General features: G+C 30.6%; 2 long non-coding RNA genes across 2 annotated transcripts; one reads left to right on the top strand and one right to left on the bottom strand.

Moving 5' to 3' along the window:
* Positions 1-308: 308 nt before the first annotated feature.
* Positions 309-1,194, top strand: LOC141686744 (uncharacterized). Its single transcript, XR_012560789.1, has 2 exons — positions 309-465; positions 701-1,194. It is a non-coding gene; the product is annotated as an uncharacterized LOC141686744 (long non-coding RNA).
* Positions 1,195-2,883: 1,689 nt separating this feature from the next.
* Positions 2,884-4,300, bottom strand: LOC141684621 (uncharacterized). Its single transcript, XR_012560652.1, has 2 exons — positions 4,023-4,300; positions 2,884-3,312 (listed from the first exon to the last, which is right to left on the bottom strand). It is a non-coding gene; the product is annotated as an uncharacterized LOC141684621 (long non-coding RNA).
* Between the last annotated feature and the right edge of the window lie 12,210 nt (positions 4,301-16,510).

Below are 16,510 nucleotides of genomic sequence, written 5' to 3' on the forward strand. Positions count from 1 at the left end.
TTTTTTGTAGAAATATGTATTAAAATATTTCTCTATTAATGAAACCTTTTTAATTTGAGTTTTTGTAAGATTTGATATTATTTATCTATTAAGGGGTAAAAATTTATGTTGTGTTAGACTAAAACAGATTATTTATGCAGTACGGCAAGGCAGGTGCATGATTTATGCAGAAGGGCAGGGGAGCTAGATAACTATGGTACAAGTAAATTTGACCGTATTTAGTTAAAAAGTTTTCTCGGATAAATTTAACCGATAACAGTCAATTAATCTTAGATATATAAACAGATTTATCTCATTTTTACTTTTTTCAATCGTCACTTTATCACAAAATTTGGGTTTTTCAAAGCCGCTTCTCGTAGACGAAATTCAAACTCGAAAGTCAAGCTCTCAGATTCCATGGCTGAGGAAGGGTAATTCATCAGGCAGATATTTAGTTCACAAATTAGATTATCTCTATCTCTTTCTGTACGTGTCTGACTTTCTCTCTCTCTCTATTTTACTCCCTTTCTTCCCTCCATCACTCTCTCTCCCCCCCCATATCTGGCTCTCTTTCTCTCCGTATCTGACTGTCTTTCTCCGACTCTCTCTATTTAAACCCTAGTTTTGGCATTTTGTATTTAGGGTTTTTTCAAATTTGGGGGTGAATATTATCGTTCTTGTTTTAAGGATGATAAAATGTGTATGTTTTTTTATTTTGCAGATGGTATGGGATGGTCCGAATTCACGGAAGGGTAAAGAAAAAACAAAGCCAGTGATGAAGAAAGTCGTGTGAAGGGGACTTATGAGGTTGGTGAAAGCAGCCGTGGGATTGTGTTTGAGATGATATGGTGAATCTCCTCTAAAGGGGACTATTCCAGGAAACCACCGAGAAATATGAAGAAACTGTTTATTTTCTTCCGAACGGTAAAGGGTAAGATATATTATGCAACTTGTCTAAGTTTGGTTTTTAGTTGTCTAGGTCTTTGTTTATAAGGTTATGTATTTGGGGCAATTGAGTTGCGGAAAAAATAAATTTATTTGCTTAAATATATTTGGCAATATCAATTCAAGTAAAGACTAGTTTAAAATAGATGTAGTCTTCTCATTTTGTGGTTCTCTTTTGTGTAACTAGACGTACGTGTATTTGTGTAACTACATTTTGAGCAAGAATTTCTGTGTGTAATAGGTGTAGACTATGAGATTTGTGAATTTTGATGTTTTGTTTGTGATTATGTAATTGAATGTGAATTGGAGGAATTATATAAGGGATTAGTTTGGCATATAAGCTTATAAGCTTATAAGTAATTGAGCATGAATGCTAAGTGCATTTTTTATTTTGTGTACTGGCATCGTTGAGTTTGACCGTTGTGGGATGACGTTGTATATAGAAATGTCAGCTCTATCATCTGCCAAAAGTTCTCGAACGACCTTTGACTTTTCGAAGAATATAAACTCAAAACTGGATTTCGCATTACTTCCTCTTATTAAATGGTTTCCAAAAATCTTCCAGGATGCAGGACCTTGCAGAGACGATGTTGCTCTGTATTTTTATCTATCCAGGGTTGATAGGTAATTTTAGACTTATTGCATGAGACTAATGGTTTATTTCTCCAACTATTTAAGTTCTTTATTCTATTTTTAAGGAAAAAAAGGGTATATTCTGATTTATTAAGAAACATGGTAGCAAGCCATTTAATGATGTACTCCCTTATTGATGGTGTAGAATTGCTATTATTTCCATCAACAATTCTGTCGGCTGGTTCTCAGAGGAGCATCATATATTTTATAATACCGATCTTATGTTATCTTATGATAATTGATGTTTATAAGTTTTCCCATCCCTCGCAACATAAGATCAGTATTTTAAAAATCTGTGAAGCTCACTATGAGAACCAACCGGCAGGATTGTTGATGGAAATAACAACAATTTTACACCATCAATAAGAGGCTGCATCATTTAATGGCTTGCTACCATGTTTCTTAATAAGTTAGAATATATCCCCTTTTCCCTAAAAATAGAACAAATAACTTAAATAATTGGAGAAATAAACCATAAGTCTCATGCAATAAGTCTTAAATTAACTTTCAACTCTGGATAGATAAAAAATACAGAGCAATGTTGTCTCTGTTAGGGCCTGTTTCCTCGAAGATTCTTGGATACCATTCAACAAGAGGAGGTAACATGAAATCCAGTTTTGAGTTCGTATTCTTTGAAATGTCATAGGCCTTTCGAGAAACTTTGGCGGGTGGATGAGCTGACATTTCTGCAGAGAACGTCATCCCGCACCGGTCGAACTCAACGATGCCACTACACAAAATAAAAAATGCACTTAAAATTCATGCTCAATCACTTATGTTAGACAAAAAATAAGCATATGAAGAAGTAAATACATACAAATTTCTTTAGGTTCACCCCCTGCTCTTAACTTCAAGAAGCACAAAACTTCTTGCATCATAACTGTATATGCAAAATAAGGGATTGGTTTGGTTTGCATCTAGCCTTTGTTATCATCTCACGGACTCATGACTCACCCAATTAAAACCACTTTATAATTTTAATACTTACTCATCGATGTACCTCCGAAATTATTATATTGTCTCTCAACAAGGAAAACTTATTACATAAATTTATCTGGAGCTCCTAAAAAAATATAATGCTAAAAGAGTTAATAGTACGCTATGTTCTAAGATTATTTACTTCTGAATACTTTTATACTATTAAATAAAATGAGAAAAACGCTTTTATACACTAGCTAACCACACAAAATGAAGAATATAAATATTCACTCTAATATTCTTCACTTGAAGGAGACTCTTCTATAATAAACTTATTCTAAAGTGTTATACATTTACTTGCATAAATTTCAAAAATATGCAGAAAAATACAAGAATAACTATCCACAATTAACAAGAAATTCAGTCTCTATAATTTATAGCTAGTATTTTTTGCAATTAATTGCAATATCTTGTTTAGCCACAATGAGCAAAGATATAATAACTTCGTTATCGACTCAAAAAGAAATTCACACTAAAGAGCAAAGACAAACATAATCACCTGAAGATTCATTATTGTACAACTCAGAATGTTAGACTAATAGTCGTCGTTCTTCCTCTTCATTTTTTACTTTTATCAATATAAGAAAAATTATTAACCTTAGCAGCCATAGATGATCTTGTAGACTGCTGGGTTGGAATAGTGTCTTGCACAGGCATCAACTTCAGTATGATGCCCATGAATATCAATATTAACCCTTTTCCATATTATTTGGTTAATGGCTTTGTAAATATCATATACGATAACAACAGTGTTACTGTTTTTCTAGCTGTTGTTACCTGTTCATGAAAAAAAAGAGGTTATTATATTGTAAAGAAATGCATTTGATCTGTATGATAAAAATATCTAATACCGAATATAAACGCTACAAATATACCACTTGATATAGATACTGAAATAAATACTTAGATATATCTATCACTGTAGCACAAAGCCAAACTTCAATTAGAAAATCTGGTATTTGATTTCTTGTGGGTAGTTGAAAGGAGGAACTATAATAAAATGCTTACTATTTCAAGAATTACGGAGAAGGCGCCGACCGTGTAAATGAACATATCACAAACAATTCAATTAGGACTATAATTTGATTCTCGAGCTAGTTTGAATTTCATTCAAATAGTGAGTCTCACATCCGAGTTTCTTAGTACTTGCCCTCAACTTTAAGCATATTAGCAAAGTTATGAGGTTCATTTCTACACCTACCAATCTACATCACAATTAAAATCAAGAATCAATACCCCCATTTAAAAAAATAATCATACACCAAAAACCCTATATCCCATCAATCATAAAGAGAAATTTTACATTTTTACTCTACATTGCTTTCAATTTTGCAGCAAAATCAAAATAGGAAACCTAAAAAGTTCAATTCTTTACTAAAAAGGCATAGATATATATCAAAAATGATACACACCCACTAAGAACAAAGTTATAAATCCAACAATCATACATACATATTTATTTCTTAATGAAAGGGAAGATAGCTTACCACAATTTAGGTTTCCCAGATAGAGAGATAAAGAGATGGGGTACCGATGAAAGCATTGAAAAGCTCCATTGACTAAATCTTGAAAAATCAAGAACCTGATTGAAGACCCGATTGATATAGAATAGAGGCGTGATTGAAGACCTGATTGAAGAGTAAGTGATGAAGAAATCAAGAATTGAGAGTTTTCGGAGTGTGAAACAAGAAATGGTCAATTTATAAGAGGAAGAGAATGAGTTTTGTATTTGATAAGAAATGAAGAGAGGCAGATTTCTTTTCCAAGGTATTTTTAGTTTTTAGTTTTAAGTCACTAGCATAAATACTTGATTTATTTGCTACACTTTTTTTAGGATCAATATTAACACCAAAATTATGCTATCGTAAATGCCTTAAATTTTCTATAATTACACTAAATGACACCAATTGTTACAATGAAGTCAAGTGTAAACATAGATAGCCAAAAATAATTGTAAGGCATCTATGGTTACAATTGAGCTCGATACAATAGGCCTTATATGGTGTAGTGGAGGTTGCGGTCCTCCGATGCTCGAATTCCACGTAAAACATCCCATTCTAGTACTTGGCAACATCCAAAATTTCATTTCCATCATTTATACGTTTCCAAAGTTGTTCTTTGGCCACCCATATGAAGAATGTGGTGTTCAACCTCAAATTCATCAAAAGAAGGACTGTATGGGGAATTTAAACATACTAGCTAATTATAACCAAATATTTTTTTGATATTTTAATATACAATTAGTGAAATGTTAAATATCAGTTATAGTATAAATTAAATATTCAAACATCGGAATGTCAGCATGGAACAAAGAATTTTAATATCCATTAGTAAAACATGCTAGTACTATAATTTTCTTTAATAGTTTTGTTTATTAAATTTGCAGAAAATTGAAAAATATCATGTTCATACCCTAGGAGCATCTTCTTTATTGTTTATCGCATCAACCACATCCGGCGTTTGCTGCAAAAATTATAAAATGACATGTTATAATTTAGGACATCAACTATTTAATCTGAAATTATCAATTGAGATTTTACAATTTCAAACATAATTAAATATCTAACCCCGCCAAAATAAGTTTCAAAAAATAAATAAGGAAGATATGTCACAATAAATCCCTTTATTGTTAATATAAAAACTAACTTTCTATCAAACTGGACGAGCAATATTACAATAACATAAGTTTTAATAACATCTCATATTTTGAATGGTGAACTATAGAGTTCCATAAAAAAATTTGGTTGTAAATGAGGTCAATATTTGGCTAAATGTCATTTCGATCACATTGGTTCAATTACCTATGTGAATATCTGAGTTACATGAAAAGGCCATGGGCATTCGTGAGGCATTAGGTCAATATTTTTTTTATTTTAGAAAGCATATCACTTACATTATTTAAACAATTATTTTAATATAAATATAGGTACATATTGTAAAATATTAATTTTATTACAAGGCTCAACACATTCTAGGATAAAGTGGCAACATGTGTTTACGTCGATCACTAAAATACCGTAACTATTCATTAAACCTCATGAGGAAAAACTATTCATCAAACTTCAATAGGTAAAAAGTGGTGAGATTTTTTAAATAAGAAGCAAGGTAATTTTAATTTTTTTAAGTGGGAAAGTAAGAAGCGGGTAATTTCAATTTTTTTAAAATATCATTTAGACATCAGTTATTTTATGGAGCGATATTTCAGATGATCTTTAACATCATTTTAAAAAAGTTTGTTGTTAAAATTATATTTAACATCGGTGATATTTCTAACTGATGTTAAAGTGGTGATGTCGTATGCGGTATTTCTAGTAGTGTTCGGGCATTCCACCTAGACAAAAAATGAATATATTTGTAAAATTGCACGAGAAACGAAGCAAGTTGGTTTTCATGCCCAACATTTGTCAAATGTGATGCATGATATTAGGAAGAATAATTTAGGTGTGAATGATTCTCAAGGGGGACTAGATTTATTTCATAGGTTAGAAGATGAAAGTGGATGAAAATTTTCCATTAGTTTACAAATATATACTAATATGTGTCATTTTACTAAAGATGAGGAGTTAGCAAAACCACTACAAACAATAGTATAGTGATAATTATTTTATGAAAATAATATTCCCATACTTGTTCATATAAATTTGAAAAAAAAAGAGAATTGGGGAGTTTCAATCAAATGAGTAGGATTTAACTAACAATGTAAATTATTAATTAATAAGTCAATAATTTAATTATAATAACTAACGATGAAATTAAAACATTTACAAATATTAAGCAAAAAAATAACAAAGGTGGTGCCATGAAAGCAACTAAATATTAACAGCTATACACCACTACTACAACCTCGTATAACTTTTCATTTAGACATATATAACATCTATTTATTTAAATTCAAATGAATGTTGAATCTTTTGATTAAAAACTTAAACAAAATCTCCTTAAATCTGAATATTCTTTTGCACCTTCTTCACCCCAAGCAATTCCACCATTTTCTCGAACTTTTTAATATGTAATTACTTTATCAAGATATTATCTCTTTGCTATATAATCCTTAAATGATTGATCACTATTTAATAATGCTCAACACATTCTCGGATAAAGTGGCAAAATGTGTTTACTTCCATCATTGAATACCAATTTGTTTGCGCCAAATATTAATTATTTTAAGTATGATATGAAACCTCACCTACAAAGTGGTGATATTTTAATCAAAAGTTAAATTATAACTAAAATATTGTAGGAGACATGAAAACAGATGAGGTCAATATAGAAGTCATGATTTTTTATTATATATAAGAAATATGATAATTACATCCCTAACTGATTAGTGGAATTTCCAACAATGATTAAAATAAATTATTGTAGCTAAATTATCTCCAAAATATGCCACCTCTAGCATGAATTTTTTGATGAAACCAGAAAAAAAACATTTATATATGTCAAGGTAGAGCTCTATTAAATAGTAATGCCAATTACAGTAAATCTTACATGCACATTATAGCTTTAAAAGACCAATTTGAAATGTCAACAAAATATCAACTTGATGCATGGTTCTATCTTTAGATGTGACACAATAGATGAGAAATAATTACCATTCATTTCTTCTATTAGAAACAAAACAATAGAAATGTTAACACAGAGTTACAATTTATAAAGATCCACTAACTAACTTGCACTAAAAATTAATAATCAAATATGTTTAAAAAATCCAAAACTTACAACATTGCATAAAGTATCAACCAAGTCAATATTAATTATCGGGACACATATACTCCCATGCAAGGCTTTAGTCCTCGAGTGCTCAAATTCCCTTGCTCAAATTCCACAGAAAATATGTCCGTTTACTAAATCATGCTGGAGATTTCCTTACATGAACATTAATATGGCAGTCAAATAATGTTCCTACAGTGGAGGGTTAATATTTTGGATAGATGAGATGTAAAAAACTGAAAAATGGAGTCATGATGTATTGGTCGGTATGAAAATACAAGAATGACATGGTTTAGAAGCAAAAAGCAATGGAGGTCAGAGAAGTCTTGGCTAGAACGTTCCTAAATCCTGATAATGAAGATGAGCGATACACTCTTCCAAGGAATAATAAAACTAAGATAAATATTGATGCTATAATTTTTCCAGCCTTTAATTGCTTCACTTTTGCATTTGATGCTCGAAACCACCACATAGGGGAGCTCCTTGAAACACGTTCGAGGTATAAACTAGGTCACATTGCTCCTCAATGTGCAAAGGCCATGGGCATTCGTGAGGCTTTAAGCTAGATCAAGGCAGAACAGAAGAGCGAGGGGATAATAAAAATAGGTTTCTGGGGTGCAGTCCAAGCCATAACAAGTACAACTCACTATGATTGTAAAATTCTTTTATTCGAGTTGAGAAATAAGGGTGATTGTGACTCAGTTTGCCAATAACTTAGATCACAATTTAGCTAGTTGTGGTTGTTCCTGAGCCGATCGTAAATACTCCAAAATGATATAAAGTAATAAAGTAACTATTTCTTGGCAAAAATAAACTAAAATATTAAAGTTTTATTCCAACTCTACAATCTCTATACCAACATTTTTAACACTAAACCATGATTTTAATTTTAACAAATCATGGTTGAAAATTATGTTTTTGATTATGGTTTTGGAGGAAATACGGTAGAGATTATGTGTAAAAATTGTATGGGATTAGACTATGATTACAAGCTTTCAAAAACAAGGACCATGTAATAAAAACCAATATATTCCTTCCTTTTTTCTCTTTAATACAATGAACAACCCCTTAATAAACTCTGTTGAAATAACAATTTACATTATTTTTTTCAAATAACAAGATACATTGTTTGAAAATGGAATGACACAAGATATTATAGATATACAAAAACTACCAAATAGTAATGCATATTTTTTGAATGAAAACCTGTATGAGAATATTTAATTACCATTTAGTAAATGGAAATTCGGAATGAACCGTCCCCAAGTTGGTTGAATAGTTGTGTATTTAGTCATGATTATTAAGTAAAAACTAATTTAATTAAGTGTTTTTTCACGGGAAGGTAAATAATTAACTTAAAAATTATGATATCAAGTTTTAATAAGAATAAGTAATGTAAATTGGTTCCACATACACTATAAACATAAGCTAAAACTAAAAACTTAAAATCCACAATATTATAAAAATTGAATGAAGTACAAACTTGAGCACTCCATGTTAGGACAATAGGTTTTTTGGGAAGTGTGTAAATATAAGGTTATATTAGTCAAAACTATTATGACTACTAATATAAAGAATTAGTGATAATATTTTTAAAAATTAATTCAAGTATAAATTATTGGTATTGTCCTTACTTTTAATAAACGGTCCATATCTCCCAAACAATTAAATTTCTTTATGAAAAGTTTTCTAGTGGATAATTTAGACAATAAGTAAAACAAAATAATTTTATGGATACTGGTTGAAATTTCTAGAATTTATAGGCATTTGTTAATATGACAATCCACATTGTGCTCCTCAAAATTTAATCTAATATTAAAATAAGCAAAACGTTATTGGTTATAAATTTTTATACCTTCTTAGATTTGGAAACTAGAAGATTAATGCTTATTTTCAAGTCTGCAAGCTCTAACCCCACATTTCTTAACACTGAACCATGATTGTAATTCTAAGAAATTGTGGTAGAAAATTATTTATTTTATTATTATTTTGGAGAAAATATGGAAAGGTTATAGATAAACTTTCTATGACATTGGATTTTCATTAAAAACTTTTAAAAATAAGGATATGCAATGAAAATCTAGATTTTCCTTCCTTTTTTTCTCTCTACTTACATAATATTTAGAGTAGAATATATGTGTTTAAGTCTTTAAACTGAGAAAGTAAATATGTAATAAAATTTATTGAAATTAGAACAATTACAAAAATTAAGTAAAAAAGTAATAAAGGTGGTGCAATGAAATAAGCAACTAACAACTAATTACTATCACTTGTCCATTACAACTACCGCAACTAACAACTAACTACTAAGATTATCCCATATCTCATGAAACTTTCAAGAAGCAAAATTTATAACAGGGGCTAGTATTCTGTAATGCAAGTTATCGCGAATTAGTAATAAGATACTTTTAAGAAGCATTCAAAAAAGTACAAGTGTTAGACATGATAAAAAGTGAACGGCCAGAAATGATACTTAACAGGACATGTGAATGAGCCAAAATTTTATTTGCATTATGTTTGACTATCTAATTTCTATAATAAATCACTATCCCTCATTGATATAAAATTCACCACTTTAAAAGAAGAACGTAAACTAAACTTGAATTCCATTAAATATACTTTTCAAGTAGTGATCCGTTACGAATCCTCGTCCAATTTCAAGAATGAGAAACTTGATTAAGCAAAGATAAAAAGCTATGATAAATATTGCGAGGGATGGGAAAACTTGTAAACATCAGTTATCATAAAATAACATAAGATCAGCATTATAAAATTTATGATGCTCATTTTGAGAACGAGCCGGCATGATTGTTGATGGGAATAACAATTCTACACCATCAATAAGAGAATGCATCATTAAATGGCTTGCTACCATGTTTCTTAATACATTAAAATATACCCACTTTTACCTAAAAATAGAAGAAAGAACTTAAGTAGTTGCAGAAATAAATCATAAGTCTCATGCAATAAATCTTAAATTACTTATTCAGAGTAATGTTGTCTCTGCTAGGGCCTGCATCCTCGAAGAGTCTTGGATACCATTCAACAAGAGGAGGTAATGTGAAATCCAGTTTTGGGTTAATATTCTTCGAAAAGTCATAGGCCTTTTGAGAAACTTTGGTGGATGGATGAACTCACATTTCTGCAGAGAAAGTCATCCCATACCTGTCAAACTCAACAATGCCACTACACAAAATAAAAACTGCACTTAGAATTCATGTTCAATCACTTATGTTAGATAAAAAGTAAGCATATGGAGAAGTAAATACATACAAATTTCTTTAGGTTCACCCCTGCTCTCAACTTCAAAAAGCACAAAACTACTTGCATCGTAACTGTATATGCAAAATAAGGGATTGGTTTCGTTTGCATCTAGTCTTATTTATCATCTCACGGACTCATGACTCACCCAATTAAAACAACTTTATGATTTCAATACTTACTCATCGATGTACGTCAAGAATTACTATACTGTCTCTCATTCGATACGATAATCATTTCGATAAATCAAGAAAACCCGTAATTTTCCCGTTCCTGGTGGTATCAAGACACCACTATGTCGAGATATCTTATCTGTCTCTCCAGGAAAATGGATATCTCCAGAAAATATTTTTAGTTCAATTCTTTTTTTTTTTATCTCCACTCGAACCAATCCGCCTACTCGGCTTCTTGTAGTTAGAGATATTTGTGTATCTATCCCAATAATACTATTGTTCCGTACCATTATGGAAGAAGATTTAGGTAAGATATGCACTTCCTCGGGAATGAAAAAGAACCAATTAACTTTTATTTGATATTTTGGCTTAAATTCCTTGACTCCTCGATACTCAATAAAATCCTCTTTTTTGGCGATTGGATAGACTTCTATAGTGCCGTATTTAGTAATTCCCGAACTCTTCCTTCTGTATCGAGGATCATCAAAAAAAGCAAGAATACTATTTCTACGAAAAATACCATTTATGGGTATTTCGATCGAGATACCCGAAAGGGGTATTAGTTCGTTCTCGCGTTCTTGAATTGATTGGAGTGGAATAATGAATCTTTTTCTTCGTCTCTTTGCCAATAAATCATAATCGGCGTATAGACTGGTCGGATATCTAAGATTACAACAAACAATTCGATTAAGTTCTGAATAATCAGGACGTTTTTGTTCTTTTTTACCAGAAAAATCCGAACTAAAGAATTGGTGGTTCGAATCCCTCTCTTTCCGTTTTTGTTGATGACTTCATATTTGATTTCTCTTTCAAATTTCTCCAATCCTTTTTAATGTTTCCTGGTTAACCATGTGGAATAGATAAAGGGAAAACCTCTGAAATTATTTCAATATTGAACCTTGGACATATAAGAGTTCCGAATCGAATCTCAAAAATTAATTTAACAGAATTCCCCTGATAGAATACTTTCCAACTTAAAAAGTATCCCCTTCGGACTCCGTTTTTGTTTTAAATTGATTTCCTTGAATAGAATATAACAAATACAGAACAAAAAAATATATTGGTAATAGATCCGAATGATCAACTCTGCAATCAGTTGTTAGAATCAATAGGTCTTCAAATCGTTCATTTGAAAAAATTGAAACCCTTCTTATTGGATGATCATGATATCAATTTTAATCATATGAAAAAATTATTAACAAATTTAAAATTCATCTTGCATGTCACGATTAGAAAAATCTAGTAAAAGTACCACTCCCGACAACGAGACTCGTTCCCGATTTACAAGATTGATTTTTAAAATGATTTTTTTGACGATCCAACCGTACAGATGTTAATATATATCAATTCTAGTCATAGGAAAAAATTATTAACAAATTTAAAATTCAACTTGCATGTTAGGATTAGAAAAATCTACTAAAGTACCACTCTCGACAACTAGACTTGTTCCTGATTTACAAGATTAATTTTTAAAATTCTTTTTCAATGATCCAACTGTACGAATCTTAAGATATATCAATTCTAGTCATCTGAAAAAATTATTAACAAATTTAAAATTCTTCTTGCATGTCAGGATTAGAAAAATCTAGTAAAAGTACCACTCCCGACAACGAGACTCGTTCCCAATTTAAAAGATTAATTTTTAAAATAATTTTTTCTATGATCCAACCATACGGATGTTAAGATATATCAATTTTAGTCATATGAAATTTTTTTCAAAAAAATTTAAAATTCATCTTGCATGTCAGGATTAGAAAAATCTAGTAAAAGTATCACTCCTGACCACGAGATTCGTTCCTGATTTACAAGATTAATTTATAAAATTCTATTTTCGACAATCCAACCGTACGAATGTTAAGATATATCAATTTTAGTCATGTAAAAAAATTATTAACAAATTTAAAATTCTTCTTGCATGTCAGGATTAGAAAAATCTAGTAAAAGTACCACTCACGTCAACGAGACATGTTCCTGATTTACAAGATTGATTTTTAAAATGATTTTTTTGATGATCCAACCATACAAATGTTAATATATATCAATTCTAGTCATATGAAAAAATTATTAACAAATTTAAAATTCAACTTGCATGTTAGGATTAGAAAAATCTTGTAAAAGTACCACTCCGAACAACGAGATTCGTTCCTGATTTACATGATTAATTTTTAAAATTCTTTTTTCGACGATCCAAATGTACAGATGTTAAGATATATCAATTTTATTCATAAGAAAAAATTATTAACAAATTTAAAATTCATCTTGCATGTCAGGATTAGAAAAATCTAGTAAAAGTACCACTCCCGACAACGAGACTCGTTCCCGATTTACAAGATTAATTTTTAAAATTCTTTTTTCGACGATCCAACCGTACGGATGTTAATAAATATCTATTTTACTCATATGACAAAATTATTAAAAAATTTAAAATTCATCTTGCATGTCAGGATTAGAAAAATCTAGTACAAATACCACTCCCGACAACGAGACTCGTTCCCGATTTACAAGATTAATTTTTAAAATGATTTTTTCGACGATCCAACCGTACGGATGTTAAGATATATCAATTTTAGTCATATGAATTTTTTTTCAAAAAATTTAAAATTACTTTTGCATGTTAGGATTAGAAAAATCTAGTAAAAGTACCACTCCCGACAACGAGACTCGTTCCTGATTTACAAGATTAATTTTTAAAATTCTTTTTTCGACGATCCAACTGTACGGATGTTAAGATATATCAATTTTATTCATAAGAAAAAATTATTAACAAATTTAAAATTCATCTTGCATGTGAGGATTAGAAAAATCTAGTAAAAGTACCACTCCCGACATCGAGACTCGTTCCTGATGTACAAGATTAATTTTTAAAATGCTTTTTTCGATGATCCAACCGTATGGATGTTAATAAATATTAATTTTAGTCATATGAAAAAATTATTAAAAAAATTAAAATTCATCTTGCATGTCAAGATTAGAAAATCTAGTAAAAGTACCACTCCCGATAACGAGACTCGTTCCGATTTACAAGATTAATTTTTAAAATTCTTTTTTCGACGATCCAACCATACAGATGTTCATAAATATCAATTTCAGTCATATGAAAAAATTATTAACAAATTTAAAATTTATCTTGCATGTCGGGATTAAAAAATCTAGTAAGAGTACTGCTCGCGATAACGAGACTCGTTCCCGGTTTACAAGATTAATTTTTAATATTCTTTTTTCGACGATCCAACCGTACAGATGTCAAAATATATCAATTTTAGTCATAAGAAAAAAATATTAACAAATTTAAAATTCATCTGACATATCACGATTAGAAAAATCTAGTTAAAGTATCACTTCCGACAACGAGACTCATTCCCGATTTGCAAGATTAATTTTTAAAATTCTTTTTTTAACAAATATATTTACATTAGTCATTTATAAAAATAAGTAAAAAATTTGAAATTTATGTTTCTTTTGATTTGATCTTAATTAAATGAAAAACTAATTATTTAAAAATTAATTACTTAAAATTTGATTTTTCAATAATATCACACAAATATTTTATTTCCCTCCATCGGTCAATTATTTCCCCCTTCACAAAATTTGGTTCCCCTTTTATCTCCCCCTTTTACTTTCAATCTCAGACCTTATCTAAACTTATATCTACCATTTACCTTTGCTTCACAAATCAATCTCTGACTTTGTTCTTGATTGATAATTTTTCATTCTCATTGTTCCTCTGTTGGCTAACTTTCTCTATCACTCTCTCTCTCCAATTGCAACATAATGATTTAGGGATTCTGTAGTGCTAATTGGATATGAGGGCAAAGCTTAAACTGAAGAATTGAGAAAGAATTCAACTCTAACAGCTCTCGATAGTGAAGATCTAATAGCTCGCATCTTCCCTCACTCTGCTCTCTACACAAGCTTCCATGTCATACCAAAGTTTTGAGTTGAAGATTCGGGGTTGTGAGTTGAAAAAATTCAAAGAATTACATGTTGTAGTGTAAAGATTGAATTGGGTAAGTTTTAAAAACCAAGTTCTAATTTGGGTTTTGAATTTTGAACCCTATTTTTTTAATTAGTTGAGGCTTTGATTTTATAATTACTTTTGAGTAGTCAAGGATTGAGTAATTGGCTGTAATTAGTATATCCCCACTCCACTAGGCTTTTAGTTTTTAGCCAGAGAGTGATGTTTGTAGGTCCATTTTGTAGTAATGTTTCAATTACTTGCTGTATATTTGTACAGATTTCGAATTGACAGAGCGGTACATGAGACGTAAAGCCAGCTATGCACCAAGCAAAATCATGTTAAACTATCTGCTGACCATTTTTACAATAGTTCTGTCATTCAATTTACTTTGGCTCTCTTCTTTGATTATTCTTTCTCTTAATGATTAATGGACCAAATTTTTTCCCCTTTGTGTAGGCATGACTTTCAGTTCTTTAATATGCAAAGGCTCAGTGAGCTGTATGAAAAAGAAGTTCAATATCAAATGGTGGGTATGCGTTGTTGCTTGTAATAAGACGGACTAGCTGTATTGTTTTAGCCTTACACTAGTTCTAACTAAAATCATTGTTTTAATAATGCTGTGTAGCTAGCTCAGCATAAAAATCAGTCAAAAGACTCTGTAGATGTTGATGAATCTGAAGGTTGTGAGTTTTAACTTTTATATGTTTAGTTATAGTTAATCAATCTTATATTATGGTAACATTCTAATTATTATGCCAGATGTGGGCTATCCTTTGACGGCTGAAGAGCAAGAAGAGAAGGAGCAGTTGCTGGAAGAGGTCTGTAACCTTTTTATAAAGTTTTAATTTTTAATCTAAACCTCCCTCTCTTTACCAGAAACTCAAATGCCTGTGATTTTAGGGGTTTTCAACATGGAGCAAGAAAGATTTCAATAGTTTCATTAGGGCTTGTGAGAAGTATGGCCGCAATGATGTCAAAGGTAATGCCTCTGAAATGGAAGGTAAAACAGAAGAAGAGGTTGAGAGATATGCAGAAGTTTTCAAAGAAAGATACAAAGATTTGAATGGTAAGTGTGTTGCTTGTTTTCTGCATTGATGATTTTTGTTTAAAAATAACTGTGTATGATTTTCATCATTTGAGCACATATCAGTAGAATAAATAAATATCCTGGTGTTGGTGGTAAATATAAATAGGTAATCAGGATAAGGAATTTTTTCTTACATTCTCTATGCATGGTTTTTTGTAATTTTAGCTGATATGATCAAGTCCAATGGAGTTGCTAAAATATGTATAATTATTGCAATATTTTGAAATCAAAAAGAGGATTGTGATGATAAAATAGAACTTGTTCTCTTAGAGTCCTGAATCTTCCCTGGTTAAGTATAGGTTAGTAACACAATGTTATAAAGACTGTTAATTGTTGAATGTTCTGTCTCCAGATTATGACAGAATCATAAAAAATATTGAAAGAGGAGACGCTAGAATTTCCTGCAAGGATGAGGTTATAAGAACCCTTGGCTGGAATTAAAGATCCAGTATGGTTAGAACAAAGGAAAATTGTACAATGAAGAATGTGATCGTTTCATGGTGAGTATATGAAGGATGTTTAGTCTCTTAAGAACTTGATTCTTGTTTACTAATGAGCAATACTTATATTCTTTTTTTTTTCTAGTTATGCATGACTCACAACTTGGGTATGGGAACTGGGATGAGCTTAAAGCAGTATTCCGGACATCACCTTTATTTCGCTTTGATTGGTTTGTCAAATCACGTTCTACCATAGAGTTCGCGTGGAGATGTGACACTCTCATTCGGTTGGTGGAAAAAGAAAACCAAGACTTTGATGAGAGGGAGAGGCAGGCTTGAAAAGAGA

This window comes from Apium graveolens, chromosome 9, assembly GCF_009905375.1.
Source record: "Apium graveolens cultivar Ventura chromosome 9, ASM990537v1, whole genome shotgun sequence".
Taxonomy (NCBI): domain Eukaryota; kingdom Viridiplantae; phylum Streptophyta; class Magnoliopsida; order Apiales; family Apiaceae; genus Apium; species Apium graveolens.